Source organism: Pinus tabuliformis, chromosome X, assembly GCF_031772625.1.
Source record: "Pinus tabuliformis cultivar Carrire ecotype Pingquan chromosome X, CPIR1, whole genome shotgun sequence".
NCBI lineage: Eukaryota > Viridiplantae > Streptophyta > Pinopsida > Pinales > Pinaceae > Pinus > Pinus tabuliformis.
Genome location: NC_142308.1, coordinates 313,246,536 through 313,255,201, shown reverse-complemented (window position 1 = coordinate 313,255,201; position 8,666 = coordinate 313,246,536).

The window sequence follows — 8,666 nt, the reverse complement described above, 5'->3', positions numbered from 1 at the left end:
GTATCAGAAGTACTGGAATCTTGTTGTAGCTTTTGAATAAGTTCCCACACTTCTTCGTCGTTCTTCCATTCCTCCCTTGCTTCGTTTATCCAATCTGGTTGGATAATAGAAATGGCACACAACAATGCTTCCACATCCTCATCCTTTCTTGAGAGTGCATCTGCCACCACATTTTGCTTCCCTTTTTTGTAGATGATTTCAAAGTCATAACCCAACATCTTTGTGACCCACTTTTGTTGCTCTTCAGAGGATAATCTTTGTTCTAAAAAGTATTTAAGGCTATCATGATCCGTTTTTACCTTGAAGTGTCTTCCCATTAGGTAGGGTCGCCATTTCTTAAGTGCATGGAGTATTGCCAACATTTCCTTCTCATAAATACTTTGCTTAAAAACTTTCCCTTGATTGGACGACTTTCAAAAGCAATGGGTCTTTCATCTTGCATTAGAACAGCACCAATTCCATTTCCTGAAGCATCACATTCCACAATAAAGGTTTTTGTGAAGTCCGGCGTAGCTAAGACCGGTGCTTGGCACATTGCCTCTTTAAGATTTTCAAAGGCCTTTGTTGCTTCCGAAGTCCATGAAAATGAATCTTTCTTCAATAATGTTGTTAGAGGTGCTACTATTCTCCCATAATTCTTAACAAACTTGCGATAATACCCTGTCAACCCAAGAAATCCTCGCAGATGCTTTATGGATGTGGGGATTTTCCATTCCTTAATGGCTTTAATTTTGCTAGGGTCTACCTTAACTCCTTCATGAGATACAATATGACCCAAATATTCCACCTCCTAGACTCCAAAGAAACATTTGGATCTTTTTTCATATAATTGTTTCTCCTCCAATAGTTGTAACACCCTGTCAACATGTTCAACATGCTCCTTCCAAGACTTGCTGTAGATTAGTATATCATCAAAAAATACTAACACAAATTTTCTAAGGAATGGTTTGAAAATTGAATTCATCAAACCTTGAAATGTTGAAGGTGCATTGGTAAGGCCAAAAGGCATGACCAAAAATTCATAATGACCCTCATGAGTTCTAAATGCCGTTTTTGGAATGTCTTCAATCTTCATTCTAATTTGATGATATCCCGAACGAAGGTCCAACTTGGTGAAGTAAATTGATCCATGTAATTCATCCAGTAATTCATCAATAACAGGAATGGGAAACTTATCTTTAATAGTGAGCTTGTTGAGCTCCCTATAATCTGGACACATGCGCCATGATCCATCCTTCTTGTGCACCAATACTACTGGAGCTGAGAAAGAACTTTGACTCGGTTGAATTATACCAGCCTCTAGCATTTCTGCAACCATACGTTCAATTTCACTTTTTTGGACATATGGATATCTGTACGGCCTGATGTTTGGAGGAACACTTCCTGGCATCAGATGAATAGAATGATCATGATCACGCATAGGTGGGAGACCTTTGGGAGTCTCAAATACTTTGGAATGATTGTCCAGGACTTTTTGGAGATCTGGAGAAATAGATGATTCCAATGTGGAAACATCTAGCGAACATAATTGTGCAATTACACCTCTTTGCTCCTTTTTTAGAAGCTTTGTCATGCCATTAGAGCTTATTATCTTTCCTGGTTTCCTTGCAAGACCCCTTAATTCAACTTCCTTTCCTTCCACAGAAAATTTCATGAAGAGTTCTTGAAAATTAAAAGCTATTGTACCCAAGGATTGTAGCCATTGGACTCCTAGTACAACATCAGCACCTCCCATTGGAATGGAAAGCATTGGGCTAGTCAATACATATTCTCCCATGGATAGCTTGATATTATGGCACTTTCCAGAACAATTTATTGTTCCTCCATTTTCAATCATCACTTGACACTCTGGTGCTGGATATAGGAAGCAATTCAATTCTTTTGCTACCCTACAATGAATAAAATTGTGGGTGCTTCCTGAATCAATCAACACTATTACCTTTTTCTTATTGATTTGTCCTTCTATCTTGATGGTTTGAGGAGTGGTAATTCCCGCCAATGCATTACAAGATATGGTCGGATTTATTTGTTCTTCATCTAGGCTTTGTTCCTGGAATATGTCCTCTTCTTTTGACCTTTCTTGCTCCTTTTCTTCTTCCTCTTCACAATCTATGTAGAATAATTTCTTCTCAGCACACTTATCACCTTTTGTGTATTTGCTATCACAATTGTAACAAAGCCCTTTTGCTCTTTTTTCTTCCAATTGTTGTGGTGTCAACCTTGTAGGTTGTGGAAGACTATGGGCAACAACACTTCCGTCTTTATAGTTGTGAATGGTATGCTTCCTACTTGCCATAATTTTGCTTTCTATTTTTCTTGCTAACCTGAATGCCTTCTCTAATGAATCAGGTTCCCAAAGGCGCACATCATGTTGGATATTATCCTTTAAAGACCCTATGAACACATCAATCCTATGCTCCTCTGGAATATCTTTTACCCTTATGTTCAATTTTTGGAACTCCTCAATGTGCTCCATTATTGAACCCTTTTGTTTGAGACTTATCAATTGGCTAAAAAAAGTGTTGCTTTTTGTATCCTCATAATGTGCTATCAATTCTTCCGTAAAAATTGCCCAAGTGATAAATTGTTTACGAGAACAAAGCCATTGATACCATACAAACTGATTTGGTTCCAAATATAAAGTTGCCATACGTACCTTTTGTGTGTTTTGCACATTATTCAGATCGAAGAATTGCTCCATCTGTAATATCCATGTGGCGGGATCCTTGCCATCAAACTTCCTCATATCGATTTTTGGAACATGGTGAGTCTTCGATCCAACATTAGAGTCTATGGAATCATGATTAACATTTCTTTTGTTCTCATCATGAGTTTCCTTTACTACCTTTTCACCATTAGTAAGTATTTCTTGTAGAAAATTTGTCAAATCTGTCTTCAAATCTGTCTTCAAATCTGCCATGTCTGTCTTCAAATCTGTCTTCAAATCTGCCATGTTTGTCTTCAAATCTGTCTTCAAATCATCCATCTTAGCTTCCATGCCATTTATCTTAGATTCCACGCCATTTATCTTAGATTCCACGCCATTTATCTTAGCTTCTGTTAGCTTTTGTGAGCGTGACATATGTTGCACTTGTTCTTGTAGTTTTGATATATCATGTAGCATTTCTTCCTCTTCTTCATGAGTCATGCTAGAGCTTTCAGGTTCCTTACTAGGTGTTTGCATTTTCTTTCCTCAAGGCATCAGTTACCGATAATAATGCTTTACTATGCCCTTTGAATTCCGTTAAACCAAGCTTACATAAAAATTAAAAAAAAAAACTACACATCTTTTTTCACTTTATAGAAGCCTGATATTGAATCTGATGTATCTCTGTAATTTCATATCATCCAATCCTGAGGTTGCAACCTGTAGTAGCCTTCTGTGTCCTCTTTCCAATGCCACAAGTCTGAGCCCAATTGGATTATCCAAGGAAGAGTTATGTGAAATCTCCCACAGTGACTTGCTTTTAGACTGGTTCAGTAGAGCGAACTTGTACGACATGCCACGAGTCACTGTTTCAACCTTTGAATCTGAAACCCACAGACAAGAAACTACAGTCCGTCCTCTTTCTGTACCTTTTTATGAAATTTCAATCCGATCCTCAGAGAGAGAGTTATGACGATTTTCCCTAGGTCACCTGTTTTGAATGTAATTCAGGAGTCTGCAAAAAGGCCAACTTCCTCAGATCATATCTCCGAAAATATCGTGCAAAAAGCTTTGAAATTCGGACCCATGGTTCAGCGCCAATTCTTCTCAAATGGGTTTTTTTTTCGACTTCGAAAACATCACAGAAACAAAGTTATAGCAAAAATTCCACAATGGCCTGTTTGGAGCAGCGAAACCCTAGAATCCAAAGCTCTGATACCAAATGTTATGAAACCAGCTCACAAAAAGATAGAAAAGAGAGATCCACGCCTTATAATTCAGCCTCTTCGAGGGGGAAACCTCCTTTACATTACATAAATGAACAATTCTTGGATGATACAAATGACAAAACCTCCTTTCTATATATAGGAGTCTAAGGAGTCACAATATAATCCAGCCGACCTAACAATAATAATATAAAGCCACAAAAATAACAATAGAGGGATTCTATGGGGCACATAAATAACAATATGGGGGTAATAGGGGCACAACAATATAAATAGGGGGTATAACTACAATAGTAATTGGGTAATCACTAGTATTATAGGGACCCAACATCAATCTTCTGTTCAACAAGCTCAACCTGGTATCCAGCAAGGTTATCCTACTGGACAAATTGGTCAATCATCTGTTAACCCAAACCAACACAATGTCCAGTATGGTCCAATATCTGGACAAGTTGTTCAACCACATGGTCAGCCTACCGTCCAGTATAGTCAACCTTTTGGGCAAGTCGGTCAGCCTCAAATCCAATCAGGCCAACCTACTGCCCAGCCCACTCAGCCATCTGGTCCGTTGGGACAACCTTCAGTTGGGCAACAACAACTCCTTTCCCAGCAGGTACAACCTTCTGGGTAGGGAGGTCAACCTCAATATCAACAAGGTTATCCTTCCGGCCAGATAGCCCAACCAACAGGACATCCTCTTGGCACTGCTCAACCTGGTTTTTTCCCCCAGGCTGGACCCCAGACCCCATCCAGTTTTCAAGTGCAAGCTGGAGTTCAATCTCAACAGACATATCAAACTCAGCCTCTTTCTCAAACTCAATCTGGAGTCCAGCCACCTTATGGTCACCAGCAACCTCAAGGGCAACCGTTGTTTGCCCCGTATCAAAATTACCAACAACTGCAGACAAATCCTTATCAGACTTACTCGCAACCATATGGTGCTTCTGCAGGACCGTTTGGTAATCCATGGAACGCTGGGGGGCAGAACCCAAGTCCCTATGGACCAAATCCTATGGGGCCAAATCTGTCCGGACCAAGCCCTTGGGGGCAACCGCCACCTGTTTGGAACCTTGGTGCTCCATCTCAACAGCAGCCCCAGATGTCCTTTAATCCTCAATTACCTTTCTTAGCAACTTCAGAATTACCGGATGTGTCTAAATTGACCAATGATCCTATTCTTCATAACCCATATTTGCCTCCGGTTCCAATGAAAATTCCCGGTGACTGTCCAAAATTTGATGGTAAAGCTAATGAAGATCCACAAGCCCATGTCATGACTTATCACCTTTGGTGTTCATCCAATTCATGGCTTGATGATTCAATTCGACTTCGCCTTTTTCAGCGGACTCTCACTCGCTCTGCAGCTAAGTGGTATATTGAGCTCAATCGTGGATCCTTTCAGGATTTTAACTCCTTGGCTATGGCATTTCTCACGCATTTTCAGTTACCCATTCGATATGAAACGGGTACACACCTCCTCACATCCTTAAGACAAACAACGGTTACGCATATCTCTGATCATATCCATGAATGGAGACGGCGTAGGCGTATGATTAAATTTTAGATTCCCGACCAGCTTCTTACCGATTGGTTCACGACTTCGTTCGTTCCTCCAATAGCTTGGGACATTGCCATGGGGGCGTGTGTCACTGAAGAGCAAGCGATCGCGCGCGCTCAGTACCTTGACGTGGTTTACTCTCAGTCAGGTACATTGTATGATTATCTGCCTGATGCCCCAAGACCAGGAACATCTAAAGCCCCGCCAACACCAACTGTTGACGGTATTATTGGTTCGGTTAGTTCATCCTCAAAGAAGAATCCCGCGAACCCTGGGAAGCAAAAATCAACTGCTTCGAATGAACAACCTTCCCAGGTAACACCCATTTCCAATGTTACTTCCGAGGTCAATGCCGTCCAATCCACCAAGGCAGATAAATCCTCGAAAGCAAAGAAGAAATGGAAAGCGAAGAATAAATCAGATCCACCTAAACAGGAAGCCCCTAAACCTCCGCCCGAGGACAGTGATAAACGCAAACCCAAGTATCCTTGTCTTATCTGCGATGAGGATCACTATACCAAGGACTGCCCGAGGCGGTCCGAAGTTAGTCGTTTGTTGAAAGGCGCCCCCGGGACTCCTGCGGTGCTTAAAGAACCCTTTCCCTCACAACAAACTCAAAAAACTCAGATGGTGGCTGACCCTTCTCAGCCTCCCTCTTCCTTTGGTTCTCAAGTGTTTATGGCTGGAACGATACCTGTTAATATCAGTACTCGAACAAAATATTATCCGCCATCTGCCGGGAAGGAGCCTGAGATACCCTCTAGTGCTCCACCGTTCAGTTCGGGTCCGCTCCAGATTGAGAGACCTACTACTGAGACGCCTCTTCGACCCCCTCCAAAAGGAGTACTCCAGAAATCTTCTTACAACCCAAATGCTCGTGCTGCACAGCACTACAATATCGTTGAGGACTTAGCACAGACTCCGTCGGCTATGTCCACTTTAGAAGTTCTCCAGAGCTGCCCTTCTCAGAGGAAGTCCTTGCTATCCGCTATTGGTGGCATAGACCCGGTCGATTCGGATTTAATTACTTTTGACTTAGAACGCCATATGCAGAGACTGCCTCCCCAGATTGCTTTCCTTATACAGGTTATCATTGACTCCAAAACAATTCATCGAACAGTCATTGATGAAGGTGCTTCTACTTGCATCATGTCTGTTGCCTGTTGGAAAGCCATCGGATCCCCGACGCTGAGCCAGTCTCCCACAACCTTGGAAGCTTTTGATGGAAGAGCCTCTCGTCCTTATGGTATACTCCAACGTTTACCCATCACTTTGGAAGGGAAGACAGTCGAAATGGAAGTTGAAGTCGTTGACGCTACTCTTACCTACAAGCTCCTTCTCGGATGTAGCTGGATCTACGCGATGAAAGCCGTTGCTTCATCTTTGTTTCGTATCATTCGTTTCCCTCATCAAGGGAAGATTGTTACCGTCGACCAGCTATCATTCTTCGCTTCCTCTTCTGAAGGTAACATCCCTTTTGTGGAGCATACCTCGCAATTATCTGAGAGTTTGGGAGCCGTACTTTTCAAAGATCCCGCTCTTATGGGTGTTTTTCCGCTCCCACCTCCTAACGTCGCCTCTGTTAATATGATTACTACTGGTTCTGATCCGTGGATCATTCCTCCCACCGACCAAGTAGATTCTTGGGACGACCAGATGCCGTTGAGTCCTGCCGAGCTCAACTATGTTGAAATTATTGCTGCATCGGCTTCCTCTTCTAAACTTGCTCCTTCGAGCACGATTCTCCATTCATTCGATCCATCCTCAGGGCTTGTAGATAAAACTTCTTCGGATCCTTTACAAGAAACATTCTCTTCCGATGAAGCTATTATTGAGACTATGTCTCTAGAGGAACCTCCTTGGCATGATTTTCACCATCGTTCCTCGTTTCTACCTGCCCCGCAGAATTTTCTCACTTGTCTCGAGCGGTTTGCTCCTTGTCTCCCATCTCAGATCCTTCAAACACCTATTCAGATTTATCAGGTGTCTTCTGAAGGGAATATGGCAAACATTACGCAAACCCAACCCATCGACATCTTTGTGAAACTAGGGATTGTCGAGCATCTTCACATTGGAGTCACTTGTACTCCGAAGGAGATTCAACTGTATTCTAATCTTTTTCGTGAATTTCGTGATGTCTTCGCGTGGTCCTATGAAGAAATTCCCGGCATTGATCCTAGTATAGTGGTGCATGAGATAATCACGTACCCAGGTGCTAAGCCTGTTCGCCAACGTTTACGCCCTGTACACCTCCGAAAGGATGCAGCTATCAAAGCCGAAGTCGAGAAGCTTCTTAAAACCGGTTTTATTTATCCTATTCCGCTCACAGATTGGGTTTCAAATATCGTCCCTGTGACTAAAAAACAGGGTACAATCCGTGTTTGTGTCGATTATCGTGATATAAATCGGGCCTATCCTAAAGATAATTTTCCCACACCATTCATTGATCAAATTATTGACGAGTGTGCCGGAAGTGAAATGTATTCTTTTATGGACGGTTTTTCTGGCTATAACCAGATCAATATTGCTCCCGGTGATCAACACAAAACTACCTTTATCTGTCCATGGGGCACTTTTCCCTATAAGAAGCTCCCTTTCGGTCTTAAAAATGCCGGTGCTACCTTCCAGCGTGCAATGTCTTATGCGTTCCATGACATTCGACACATTGTACATCCTTACCTGGATGATCTCCCTGCTCATTCGGCCAAACGTCGGGACCATCCTAAGCACCTTCGCGAAATCTTTCTTCGCTGTCGATACTATCGAATTAGGCTTAATCCTCACAAATGTGTCTTCTGCGTTGAATCTGGCTGACTTCTTGGGTTTGTTGTTTCCCGAGAGGGCATCCGCTTGGATCCCCTTAAAGTCGATGCTATAGTGAATCTTCCTCCCCCTGCTTCTTTACAGCAATTGCAAAGCTTGCAGGGTAAAGCAAATTTTTTACATCGTTTCGTTCCAAACTATGCCGAGGTGGCCAAAGGTTTTACACGATTACTAAAGCGCGATGTCCCTTTTCATTGGGATACCACTGCTCAGGAATCTTTTGAGCGTCTCAAGGGCCTCCTTGTTTCTGCTCCATTGCTCCGTCCTCCGAATTATTATCGCGACTACACTCTATATTTGGCCGCCGCTGACACCACTATCGGCATGGTTCTCGTTCAAGCTGACGATGATGGCACTGAACATGTTATCTATTATCTCAGCCGCAACCTTTTAGACACGGAAACTCGATATG